The sequence below is a fragment of the Pezoporus wallicus genome, unplaced genomic scaffold, assembly GCF_028554395.1.
Source record: "Pezoporus wallicus isolate ANWC-B61680 ecotype Strahan unplaced genomic scaffold, APGP_CSIRO_Pwel_v1 contig_749, whole genome shotgun sequence".
Taxonomy (NCBI): domain Eukaryota; kingdom Metazoa; phylum Chordata; class Aves; order Psittaciformes; family Psittacidae; genus Pezoporus; species Pezoporus wallicus.
Window position 1 is genome coordinate 320,489 of NW_026641327.1, and position 13,962 is coordinate 334,450.

General features: G+C 43.6%; 1 long non-coding RNA gene across 1 annotated transcript; it reads left to right on the top strand.

The window, feature by feature from the left end:
- The first annotated feature begins 749 nt into the window (after positions 1-749).
- Positions 750-12,548, top strand: LOC130606603 (uncharacterized). Its single transcript, XR_008974022.1, has 6 exons — positions 750-889; positions 3,151-3,241; positions 3,354-3,491; positions 5,342-5,437; positions 5,935-6,016; positions 12,489-12,548. It is a non-coding gene; the product is annotated as an uncharacterized LOC130606603 (long non-coding RNA).
- Positions 12,549-13,962: the final 1,414 nt, after the last annotated feature.

The following is a 13,962-nucleotide window of genomic DNA, read 5'->3' on the forward strand; positions in this document are numbered from 1 at the left end:
AACTGAATAGGTAAGAGTGCTGATATGAGCCGTAAAGTGGTTTCTTGTACCAGCCATCTTAATGGGAGCAGTCTTTGGCCTATAAAAAAGAATTTGGTAAAGAGGCATGATCTGAGTGCATACCAATTCCCCTTAGGAGTACCAAAGGTGCAGAAGGGTGTTTTAATGGAGAAGAAAAGCGCTCTAGCAGAGTAAGCCTGAGATTTAGCAGTACAAACAGTAATGAGTGGTCAGCTGTTGGGAGAAGAACCACCACAGGTGACTACGGCTGGTGGCTAGGGCTGCTTCTCGCTTCGAGACCAGCTGCCCTTCTCGGCGGTGCTATAACTCAGTTATAGACTCGTTCAGAGGCAGAGGGTGGCAGAGAGCGAAACGCGGGCCCCGGGGGACGTGCAGGACAACGGGACACCTCGGGCCGCCCCGAGACCTGCCCGCGCCCTCCAGCGGGCGGCAGCCGCGAGCCGCGGGCCAGGGCCGCCGGGGGCAGTCGGCGCTGGGGCTCTCCAGCTTTCCCAGAGAGAGGGCTGCTCCTCCCTGAGGAGCGGGAGGGTCCCCGAGCTCGCCGGTCTCCGGGGAAGAGCGGGGCGGCTGCAAGTCCCCAGCGGGTAACCTCAGTACGAGCGGCCTGTTGCGCCCGCCTCCCCGCCCCTCCGCCGGGAGCTGGGGAAGCCCCCCGGACCACCCCGGCACCGAGCTGTCTGCGGCGGGTGGCTTCAAAGCGGAGACGGGATGGTGGGGTGGAGCCGGAGGTGTTGATCCCTTGAGGATCAAGGCGCTGTCTCCTCAGGGGCCGGGGGCTTGCGGCTGAGGTGTGAGGAAGATGGCCGGCCCCTGTGAGTTTCCATGGTGGCCTGAGGCCCCGAGCAACGCTGGCCTGGTGTAGAGAACGGTACTTGTTTAAAATTACTTTCCTCGCGGGTGTTAGAAGTCAAGCCAACATCTTTATTTCGTTTCGGCCTAAGCCAGTGGGGGACTGGTTTATACTGAAAGAAAATCAATCACTTTCCTGGAGAAATCAGCATTACGTACGGCCTATATATAGCCCATTGTGCTTGGCTTAAACCAAGTGAGAGCGAGCAAGGCTTTCAAAATCCTTTGACTACTCCCCCACCAGCCTAAATTCCAGACTTTTGCAGGTTTAACACAAATCCAGAACAAGGGAAGCATGTTGCAGTTGAAATCCTCACATTTTTCAGCCTGTGGAAGTTTTCCTACTGGTACCAGGAAATCCTCGATAAGGGTCAGGGCATGTTCCAAACCCACAGGAGATTTTGTCAGACTCCTCTTTGTTTCCTCCACCGGAAAGAGAAATTCCCCAAATCTCCATTTCAGTCTGCTGTGCTCATTGCATTGCCTGGTCGGGGAAATTCTTGGAAGTCTTCAAGCTATTTGTTTTCTTAGGTTATGTCTGCACTAGGAAAATGGTTATAATTCAGTTGGTTGATAGTAGTTGCTGCCTTATAAGAAGTTAGTAGAGAAGGCAAGCTGTGAACATATGCTGTACCTAAGTGGGCTTTCTTTAAAATCCCTGGTTCTCTCGTACAGGTTTCTCCTCATCCAGCCAACGTGTATGAGAAATGCCAGGTACTAATTATCATTTTTAAAATCACACCATTTTGCCAATCCAGGCAAAGCCTCGGGGAAATTCTCCCAGATTTTGTTTATCCACGCAGTGCATAAATCTTTTAACCACTCCATTTGCCTGAGGCCACATGGGGGTTACACACTGCACATAAGCAGGGGGAACATGCTGTAGCCTTAGGCAATCCGAATTGTTGAAAAAATTGTATGTAAACACTTGTAAACAAGTTTTCAAGATCTCTATTAAATAAGCAATAAACTAATCCTTGTCATAGACAGATAGGCACCCATGTCTCAGCTGTTTAAGAGCAAATTGCGTAAGACATAGTGCCTGAAATACCTCGGTCTAAAAGCACCATCATTGTGTTCATGCGAAAATGAAAACAAAGACAACCAAAGACTGAGGAGGCTGATCAGCACAGATAGCACTAAAATACACACAAAAGAACTGAAGTTCTCATTTCTTGGTACCAATCACATTTGTTTCTGGTCTTCAAAGAAAGCATACCTGTACCTTGTCATATTGTTTTTACCTATTCAACTTCTAGGTGCTCTTGCCATGAATATTCTAAGTGACACCAGCTTAAATCACTGTTCAGAGACCCAAGAAATGGAATTATACTCTGAGAGCTCAGCCATGAGTAACTTTTTCCCACTCCCAAGCTTAGAGCTAAACGAAAGGGCTCTAGATGTACACATTTTCTGACCCAAGGAGAGAGGCCAAGGAAGAGAAAAAAATACAGCAACATATAAACTTGGAAAACCTGCTTAACTAATGGGAGAAATAGCCACGCATGGCTGGCAATCATCCTGACCCAATCTTGATGCTCAGCACTATGCAGTTGGTAATATAACCATCCTGTCCCAGTTAGTAGCTGCACCCCACTTCCAGCTTATCATTCTGGCCTGGATGTGTACTGGTGTGCTGGGACCTAGTATTTAGGCTCCAGCAATGTTCCCATTCCAGGCAGTGGCCTCAGCACTGGCTGGTAGAGCAGCCACCACAGCCTGCCCCAGCCACTGCAGCCCACTCCCCTTTCTGCTTCCACATCCTCCCTGACTCTTTTGGGACATTACAGATCCAAGGGCACCACAAGTCTGTTTTCTTAGGAGATGAATGGTGAGCAGGGTCCGCAGATAGTCTCTATAAGCAAAAGAAAGATGTCCGTGGGCTCCTTCATCTCAAGCATCAAAGCCTGACAGGCACGTTTCCTTGGCCCTCTATCACTAAATACATCAACTGATGTGCACCCCACTCCGATCAGCTGCCCACATGGCCTTTCTGCTGGAGGGAGAAGGTCTGAGAGGGACTTGTCTCCCTGCTTGCAGGTGGCCACCATGAGTGACCCCCCTTTTCATCCTTTGGCCACAAGGATCTCATTAGAAACGGCATGGCAAAACCCACAGAGAGCATAAGCTAAACACAGAAATATGTTTTCACTTGCCAGTATACTTGTAATATACAAAAATTACAAGGAAATTCTAGACATGAGTGAGTCTATTCAGAAAGGAAATAGCCATGTATTGTACAGTAAACTAAACGAACAATAAACTGTTCTCTGCTGCTAGTCACTTTGGGGAAAATCAGAAGACTGCAATGGGCAGAAAAGAGGAACCTGTGTACTTTTGCTATCCAGGAACTTGTGCAAACTACAATGAGGTAAAATCTACAGATACTATCAGTTTCCTTAACTCTAACGGAAGAACCATCTACAAATATTTTCTGGATTCAACCTCCCCTCTTCCCCCCATTTTCTTTTTTATAAATAAAGCATATTTGTGCCAAAGCTGAAGAATGTGACAGAGCTCTATCACGAGTTCCAGAAGAGTTACTTGATATTTATTGATATTTATTGTATGACTGAAGAAATAGAATGTAAACAAGTAACTAAAGATTGCTGCCTGTCTGGGTAAGTCTGAAGCACTCCTGCTAGCCAGTAAAGTTACTGTGTTCCACCAATTTTGCACTGCCCTTGTCAGCAAAATAGCCAGGCTGTTTCTGGCCTATGTTAAGTAGAATCATAGAATCATAGAATAGTTAGGGTTGGAAAGGACCTTAAGATCATCAAGTTCCAACCTCCTGCCATGGGCAGGGACACCTCACACTAACCTATGTCATCCAAGGCTCTCTCCAGCCCGGCCTTAAGCACTGCCAGGGATGGAGCATTCACAACTTCCCTGGGCAGCCCATTCCAGTGCCTAACCACCCTAACAGTAAAGAATTTCCTCCTTATATCCAATCTAAACTTCCTCTGTTTAAGTTTTAACCTGTTACCCCTTGTCCTATCACTACAGTCCCTAATGAAGAGTCCCTCCCCAGCATCCCTATAGACCCCCTTCAGATACTGGAAGGCTGCTATGAGGTCTCCACGCAGCCTTCTCCAGGCTGAAGAGCCCCAACTTTCTCAGCTTATTCTTCAGAAGTAATCCGATGAACATCATAAGCTTGAGTCTATCTGGGCTTGTTACCTTTGGCAAAGTTCCAGTGCTTTCTGGGCTTCTATTTTGCACCGATACCTAGCAATCTGAAATCCCGGAAGGCTTATTAGCTCACTGCTTAACCAGGCAGACAGCATGCAGCACCCCCTGGACATTAATTGCTTTGGGATTCCCACGATAGCAGGGTAATGGAACTATGGCAATGCAGCAATTGGTAGAGGCCATAAGGAAGGTAAGACATGTGGAGAGAGCCTGTGTCAGCTTTTGTCTCATGACATTTAGTAGCTTCAGAAAAATGCTCTACTGCTGAAACACAGGGGTCAGTATATGTGGTGCAAATGCCCAGCAGCAGTCACATCTGTTTAGACAGAACCCATTAGCTCTGAATCAGTGTCAGTCCCATTGGGCCTCTGCTGACACCAGGAGAACTCCTTAGGTATCTCCCTCCTGCTCCCAAGTCCCTTGCTGTCCAGGAAGCTTACTTGTCCATATGCAGGCCCTCATCACTATCCAGAGGTGGTGTGAGTCTGATATTGTGCTCAAGATGACAAATCTTCCTGAGACCCACAGCTGTGGGAAACAGCCTGTGAAAACAGTCAGAGGTCCCTCAGGATCTGTGAATCTGAGCTCCAGTCTCTATTGTTTAATAACTAATGCTAATGACAGATCAGCTCTGTTTTAGAAATGTTACAGCCATGACCACTAAAAGCAGGTCTAAACCAGTTCTGCTCTGCCTTCCTTCTTTTGCCATGAATCAGTACCTTCACCCAAAGAACGTACCAGTTGTCTAAGCAGGACGCACTTCCCATTCCACAAGAAAACTGGGGTCAGGATTTTCAAAACCTATGTAAACAACATACTTCACAGGATTGTCCCAGTTCTCCTCCCTTCCACCAGATATCGCCATAAGCTTCACTGCTCCACTGGCATCCCCCATATACTGTCCCAAAATGACTGTCCCTGGACTTCATTCCTTTACACCATTTTTCTGCAGAGGATATCTGTCCCAGAGGCCTGACAGCAATTCCTGCACCTGAGAGGTTTGTCAGATCCACATAGGTATCAAATCTACAGCTGCAACTGAAGGGCTCCTCCTTCATCCTGTGGATTTGGGTTGATTCTTGGAGGAAGGATTGTAAAAGATACATTTCTGGAGTACCACCAGGCTCCACTCTCTTCTCCACTCTTTTTGATACATAGCAAAGCTATTGCAAAAAAAACTGCTGAGGATATTTGACTCTTTGACCACTGTACACAGCATTACTGTTGGCAATTACTGTTGGTAATACCTATGTTTTCATGATAAATTCCTTGCTTTTAGGTTTATGGAGTGTGTCAATGGTGCAACTAAAAAACCAAAGTAAACAAGAGGGACATCAGGCATCAGATGTAATGAATGCACTCAGCAATGAGAATGGTGTGTATCATACTGGATACCACAAAAACCACAGGAGAAGCATACTAATGGAAAGGCTGACGCACTTGTCACAGGAATAGCCTACATATCTTTCTCTCTTTATCTTCATTCCTTCTGACTACTAAGAAAGCCAGGCATAATTGACTTTTGACTTGGACAGAAAAAATAAGCAGGCTGACTCATCAAAGGACCCTCATGCAGCATAGTTCTGGATGGCTGAGGAAGAACCAGACAACATGGGTAAAAAATGGTAGAAATTCTGTATTTTGAAAGGAAATTAATTAGTACCTAATTGTTCCTTAGCAAAACAAGGGGATACCAAGCTATAGTTAATGGAAATAAAAAGACGCTTTTAAAATATGATTCTGCAAAAAATCTATTGTAGTGACAAAAATATTTGACTTATGTCAAATATTATTTATTTTACTTATGTCAAATATTATTTTAGAGTGAGTATTCTAATTTTAAAAGAATTTTTATCATGTCTTTTCGGGCAGAATCATAGATCACAAGAGATCACAGAAGGGTTGAGGTGGGAGGGGACCTCTGGAGGTCATCTGGGCCAAGCCCCCTGTTCAAGTAGGGTCACCTAGACCTGGTTGGTCAAGACCATGTCCAGGTGGCTTCCAAGCATCTCCAAGGATGGCAACTCCACAACACCCCTGGACAACCTGTGCCAGTGCTCTGTCACCCTTGCAGTAAAAAAGTGTTTCCTTTTTCAGATGTTTTAAGATGGGGTTCAGCTTCAGGTGTTCAGATGGGGCCTCCTGCGTTTCAGGTTGTGCCCATTGCTTCTTGTCCCATCCTTTGGCACTACTGAAAAGAGCCTGGCTGTTCTTTGCACCCTCACTTGAGATATTTATATACATTGATAAGATCCCCTTTTTTTCATATATGTCTTCATTCCTTTGCCATATGAGATGCTTTGTATTATATAAATATAACCAAAGAAACACTGAATTTAAAAGCTAGAGAAGCTAACTTCAGAACTAAGTTCACAGAACATGTATGAATGGCTATTAGATAAGATCAAAATCGATGAACGATGTGATGTCAATGATGATTCGTTTGTGCTTTAAAAATATTTGTCTTTAACTCAAATGCTATACTGGAAAAGAATAAAGAACTGATGCAGAAACTGAACACAATAGTGAAACTTGTAAGCCACTCTAAGTCAGTGTATTAAGAAATTAATGCCTCATATCAAAATGTGTAATCAATATATCAGGTGCCAGGTGTAGTTATTCCATTCTGCAAGTCACGTTTGTAAACACAGATATCCAGATTGTTTGGAGTTTTATTTTGGCACTCTTTCACCTTCTTAAAGCAGATAAAAGCTTTGCCTTTCTAGGGGTACGATCATTTTGACAAAAGAAACTCCTTCCAATTGCTAGTAAAAGAAAGTAGTGGAAAAAGCAAAATAAGTAGAAAAATACCTTTGCTATCACCTCTATTTTTCCAAAAGAAACATTCCTGGGAATTTCAGTGCTGCTGCTATTACTGAATATTTTAAGAGTCTGAAAAACATTGGTTGTATTTGGGCTGACAAAAAAAGCTGTAAACAAGGAAATATTTGGTGCATAAAAGTTCTGCTGACAAACGGCTTTTGGCAGATGCCTTGGTCTTCCTGCATAGCAGGAAAAGTCTCTGCCCTGGGAGACAAGCCTGAAGAGTGGGACTAAGGAAACCCAGTGAACAGCCACACAGTTGTGCCTCAAAGCCTCTCCTTTGAGAGCAGGGGATGACTTCTGGAATGACACCACTCACATTCTTCCCACACTGTCTGTCAGGGTAGGACTAGTGGATAAGAGGCATGTGAAGAGAGCAGTCAAAGCCCCAGTGGTGACTCATAAATGACAATATTCTAGCTGGCATGCCAGAGGGACTACTTGAGATCATTCCTCATGTTTTGGTCTCGGTGCAGTGGGAGGAGACCTGCACTGGAACTGACAGAGGGACAGTCCACTCCTTTTCCTAAGCAAAGATCAGAGCTATCTGTCCATCTTACTCCAGAACCAATCACAAGAGAGAAGTTGTCTATTGGAAAGGGAAAGAGCTCTTTGCTACTTAAGACATCAGTTTCTACATGACACAAGCATTTGTGAAGAGGCTGGGAAAAATGCTATAGAGGAAAAACACCAAAACACCTGAAGAAGTTAGTTCAGCTGAGGAGCATGACACTCTTAGAGATGCTGGTAGAAGTCTGCAGGTTTCAATAGCTGGTTAATGCTATCTCTGCAGTGTGCCCAGAGACAGATCTCATTGTGTAGCTACAGTCTGAAGAGAGGGGATGAGAATACATTTGAAGCCTTAAAGCTTCACCTTCTGCAATGCACAGTGAATGGTCCCTTTCCTGCTTTCCCTCTCCCAGACATCCTTAGTGGAGGTAAGATTACCAGATGGCAGCCGTGAGAAGTGCCAGTTACAGCCACAGTCCTTCTCCAAACTGGGAAATGAAGTCTTGAAGGTGGAAAACTTCCAAATTGCTACAGAACACCACCAGAAATCACCATTGCTTCATTTTTTCTTCCTGCTGAGACTTGTCATCCTTAAAGCTATGGGGATTGCTGTTGCACAAGGCTGGCACTCTCAAGGCAAGAAAAATTCCTGACCATGATGGCTTACACAATCTACAGAGCTCTTCACTGAAATATGGCTCAGGATATTCTAGTGCAGCTCCCCTACCCTAGACAGCTTTGTCAGGCTGTTTTAATTAATCTTGTCACTCTTTGATATACTAGCCCCAGATACAATGAATCAACAGGAATTAACACAGAGCAGTGAGCAGATTGGGGCTGTCTAATTCAAAGGAGGATGATATATCTTACCCTGAAGAGTCTTTTTATGGGAGAAAAAATAATAGGTTATTCTGAATTTCTTGAAGGGAGGAAAATGACATGCAAAGTTGAGTTCTGGCTTGGGACAACCATGTACTTTGCCTTCTCTCCAAGGATTTGAGTGTAGCAGAAAGGGATGTTTTGGAAGTCTGCAAAGTATCCACTGGATAACTTTATAGCCCTTTATTAAAGTTAAGAGACTGCTAGTGAACTGAAGTGGTGCCTAGTTCTAAACACAATACTGCATGCAAAAAAGACCCCCAAAAGTGAACCCAAGTAGGGCAACAAGAGTGATCAGAGTTTTAGAAATAATGATGTCTGGCAAAAGACAGGAGGAGACTGGCTTTTTTCTGCTGTCCCCTCTTTTTTAGAAGAAACATTAAATCCTACATGTTAGGATTTAATGGTGATTACCCATTACTAGCCTCAGCTGGGAAAAGGACAAGAATAAATTAACTTGCTTTGCAGAAAATAATAATCTTGGTAAAATATTTAATAGGCTATTGAAGCACTTGAATAGGATACCAAAGGAATTTCTGGAATCTCACTGGAACTATTCATTCTTCAGTTCAACATCAGTCTGTCATCTGCCTGTGGTCTGCATACAACTGGTAATGTCTCAGTGCAGGGATGTGACCTGGAGAGGATAATCTCATTAGACTCCACACCTCACCTGTACTGAGTGGAAGGGTTCATCAGGAGGATACAGTGATATAGGATGGTCTTAAAGAAAACGGCTCTGATCACTCATCTTCTAAACAGCTTTGATTGCTTTCTTCCCAGGCCACCTTCCCTGACTCTTCTCCAGGCTTTCGCTGCTTTATTCCTTCTTATCTGTGGCCACCCAGGAAAGAAGGAAGATGATGAAATGTAAGAACCTTTTGCAAGCAGAAGTAAGTGATACATGTTATGGTCCAGGACCTTAGAAGGCAGTTGCACACTTTTGTCTGCAGCAGAGGAAGTTCAGGTATGGAATGAAACTGTCTCTTAACTGACATTCACGGCTGAACAAAATAAGCATGGCATGAAATGACATAATCATGCATCGCTCTTTTCAGATCTGTAGCACATTCCTTCTTCTGTCTTTGAGGTTTTGATAGTTATGTGCCTGCAACATCTGTCTCCCCATCACAGATGATGATTTCTCAGAAAAAGCAATGCAAAGGAAGGCAGGCATGGCTGTTTTCCTTTCCCTGATCAGTTAATTCTGGAGTAAAATGAGATGAGGAGCATCTCCCTTTCCTAGCTGGAGTACCTGTTGGGGAGCAACTAGTAGATGGGTACAAGGGGTGCCACTTTCTCCTTTCAGTAGTGGGTCAGAAGTTGCTTAGCAGATTGGAGTTCTCTCCAATATTTATATACATATATTCCCTCTGTGTTAATATATATATCAGCACTTCTGAGCTTTCAGAGGTGAAAGGTCACTCTGATACCATACTTCACTGGTGAACTGTGGAAATCCATTTTGTTATTCTAAGTGTTGGTAAAAAAAAATGAGAATCTCAAATAAGATTGCTCAAATGACCTATAGTGAATTTTCTGGGAGCACATTTCTCCCAAGAGTTGCACAGACTAGCATTATAAGACAAAGACTAGAACAAAGATTAAAGCCAACATTGCTCGCTACCCCTCGCTAACTGTATCTGTCCTCAAATGTTACAAGAACATGAATAATATTAGCAGATGATGCTAGACTAGGAGAGGAAGAGAGAAATAGGATGCACCATATCATTTTATCTCTTAGTCAGAAATCTATTTCCTTGCTTCAGTTGCTTCAAATACATGAAAAGCACAAGTCGCTGTTACAATATTGTAACCACTTAGCATAAACTTTTCTTTCACTAGAAGCCTAAAACAAAAGCAGGGTCTGCATGTGGCTTTCTGTCTTTGAACCTACATGATGAGCCTTTCAAGAGTGCAGGCAAAAAAACAACATAAGCAAAAGCTCTGAAAATTCAAAACTAACAATCTAGTTTGCAAAAATAGCATTATTATGTGCTTCTCACCACTGGTTTAAATCTGTGACTGCAATAGTAAGTTCTGCATCACCAACCAACTTTTTATATAAACCATTTTGCCAAGCAATGATTAACTGTAAAAGGGACTGGATTCAATTTCCAGGCATACATGCCAAAATGCTTAAGAAAGATGCCTTGATCTCCTCACCCCCAAACCAGGAAAAATTGTCTGCACATCTGGGTATTCAGAAGCAAACAAAGACTCTCCATTTGCATGAAGTGATGCATAGAGGAGATCTAAGGAGAACTCCTGAGGAAAGTCAGTGCAAAGTTGTCAGAGTCTTGAGGAATGGTAGATGAGCTTTCCCATATCACAATGGCTCTGGGAAGAGTCCTGATGTAGTTCTCTGACTCCTATGAAAGACAGAGGGAGCTAGCTACAAACTCTTCTCTGATTATGCCCCTAAGTATCCAGGACTGGAGTCCCCCTGCTGCCCAAGGTGGTCTCTTGCCTCAGATGCAAACCTGCTCCATCCATAGGTGCAATCACAGTAGTGTAGTCAACTTCTGGCTAGCTATTTTGTAAAGATCTGCTCTTCTGCAGATGCCTCTTGCTTCAGGGTATGGCACTGCTTGTTGCTGCTGTGTTCCATTGGAAGAATGGGAAGGGTGTGCAGAGAAATGTGCAGAATGATACTGCTCCTAGGGTCAAAGTGAGAAGATGTTACTGTTCCACCTTAATGTTTTGGTACAGCCAAGTTTTTGCCTTGCTGCACTCCCACAGTCTAGGACAGTACAAACACACCCTGGCAAATACATCTAACTTTTTCAGCTAGTTCTGGTCATCATACTGCAACTGGTGCCTGCCTGTGGGGCAAAGTGATGATGCAGACAGTCCTGTATAAGGGCAAAAGCTGATAAGCTTGGTGATACTGTAACGCTTGTGTAAAGCTGCAGATGTGGCATTACGGCATTGTATAAAGATCAAGGATTTGAAAGTGGGCAACAACAGCACTTGAGGCAAACAGCACTCTTGGCAAGGCTCCCATCATGTTTCCCAGCTCTGAAATTGGACAGAATTGTTGGCATGGTACGCTCATTCAGACCCACACATTCAGGCATGGCCAGCAGAAGAGAGGTTGATGACAGATGACAAGTGCCAAGGAAACAAGATTGATGACTTATTCTGACAGAGTTAACCAGATAGCTAAAGCCTGACAAGACTGAGCAGAAATGGACATGGCACCCCATCCTCTTGCTCCACCACCAGCCAGCCTCCTTCCCCTGAGAACACTTGCCCTGTCAACAGTGCTTCAGAGATGGTAAAAACCACTCTGTGCCTGAAGTTGGTATGCTGATTTCAGAGCTCCAAAGAGGTAGAAAATTTCCCTTAGCATTCCCTAAGGGAAACACTAGGTGTCCCTTCTTACACTCGGGGGGCTGGCTTTTTTTTTTACTGGACTTTCAGGATTAGCAAACTGGTGAAAATGACTGAATGTGACCCCTTGCCCAGCCTGCTATATCTCAGTCTGGTTTCCTTTGTGTCTGTGTCGCCTTCATTTCCGGGCGGTAAAAGTTCTGCCTCTTGTGGAAGGATAGCAGTCCAGTCAGCTCAAGTGGTGAGTATCTGGGAAAACAAGGGACAAGGCCATATTGGCCAGAGCTGGAGAAACAAGTGCAAAGGTCTAGTGCCATTCAGCTCAGCTGACCTGTCACATCAAAACGCTAAAGTTTTATTGGTTTTGATATAACGATTTCAGGATATTCAGCATGAGACCTGCTAAATGCTACTTACCCCATCCTTACAAAAGGTGCCACAATTTGGCTCGAATATCTAATATGTCTACCGAGGAATTAAGGTAATTCCTTAATTAAATGTATTAAATATGTTTTATAGTTATGCACAAAATCTAGAAGTGTTTGATATCTAAAGGGAAAGCCCACCTTAATCCCCCTTCACTCCCTGGAATCAATCAAATAGATTCGTGTAGCACTGCATCTTCTCTGTGTTAGCTTTCTAACCTGACCATTGCTTCTCTTGCTGTGTTGCATATCTGGCTTTCATAGGCCAGCACACCATAATCCCTATCACAGAAACATTCTAGAGCAGAGCACTGCATAGCTGAAGATTTGTTTCCTACACTGCACTCATCGGATTTTGATCACAAAGAAAATCACTTCAGAAAAAATGTGATTTTTTTCAGTATGTGTCTTAGAGCATCTTTTGATAGTAGGTTTATCAAGCACTATCTCAAGTCTTCTATAGATCACAGTGAAGAAGATGGCAAAGGCACAATGAAGAAGCACTTGGGCTGTGTCTTCTCCATGAGCCTTGTACTGACAAACACAACTTTGTGTCTGTTCCTTGAACATACTGACCTGCTGAGTTAAAGGAGTACCAAACTTCTGGCCTATCTGCAGGAAGGGGAAGCCTCTGGGACAAACTGCAGGATTTCTCAAAGGTGTCTCTAAGGTAAGGAAAAGGCAAAGGAAAAGAGAGAGAATCAAAGGGCAAGCGTGACAGCAGAGGGAGGTCATACCAGATGACCTAGCAGAAGAGGGAATTGAGGTGGTTGAATGGGGTATAGCTGTTAAAATGCCAGTTGATACAGAGGTGACATGGCACCCTGCAAAGACAAACGACCAAATTCCATGAGGACAGGGTCCATCAAAAATTTTACCTGCTTTCTATCTTCTAACCTGCAGGGTTCCCAAACTTTGTCAGCACTTAAGTGATTAAACCGCTGTGAGGTATTGTGCTGACAAGACTCACCTATCTCAATTCTTCCCTTCCTGAGGGAGCAAGTACCTTTAGATCAAAAAGTTGGGTTGCGTCTTCTTGCAAAAACCCTGAGGAAGGCAGTCTGCTCCAATAACATTATTTTGTTCAAGATATCCCAAATTCTCCCTTGCCCTTAATTTGACCTTTTACTGTTACCACAGTGCATAATATTTGCACTTTGTAGCACTTACACTTTGTACTTCAAGTCAAGTCCATGAAATACCTACAGCCAAACAATTTCCTCAGTACTGTACCCCCTCTACCTACAGCCAAACAATTTCCTCAGTACTGTACCCCCTCACCAAGATGAATACTTTATGGTGGGACAGACAGGAAGCTGTTGAGTCATGCAGAGCTCTCATTCTCTGAACCATTAATCGTATGCAATACCTCTACTGGAAAAGGTCCAAAATAGTCTAATGAACATGCAATGTCCACTTTACCAGCCAATGCACTCATCAGAGGAAGGTAGCAGGCAATTTTCTGAAAGAGAATATGGTTGCCATACTGTCATAACTCTGAGCCCAAGGTCAAAGAAAGAAGCTTTTAGTGCATCTCTGTTGCTGCGTCTCTCAGGATGAAACATTTCTAACACTTCCCAAAGAAAGTGCTATCCGCAAACAATTCTAAAAGCTCATGGGCTGTGCTCCATATCAGCTTCTTCATATATGTCTTAATAAAACCTTTCCCTTCCCTGAGCCATCTATAGCTGTAAACAGAAATCCACATATTAATACAGTGATATTTCCTCTGCACATAAATCCTAAGTATTGTAAAAACTTCTCTGGTTGCACAGTTTTTAATTCAGTTACAGAGCTGTGTAGTAAGTATGCGTTCTATTCACTAAAGTCAGTTATTAAAAATACATATTTGTAATAAAATATATGCTGTCTAAATGCAATTTCCTTCAGGCTTAAAAATTCTAGGTTTCAGGTTGCATGCACCCCA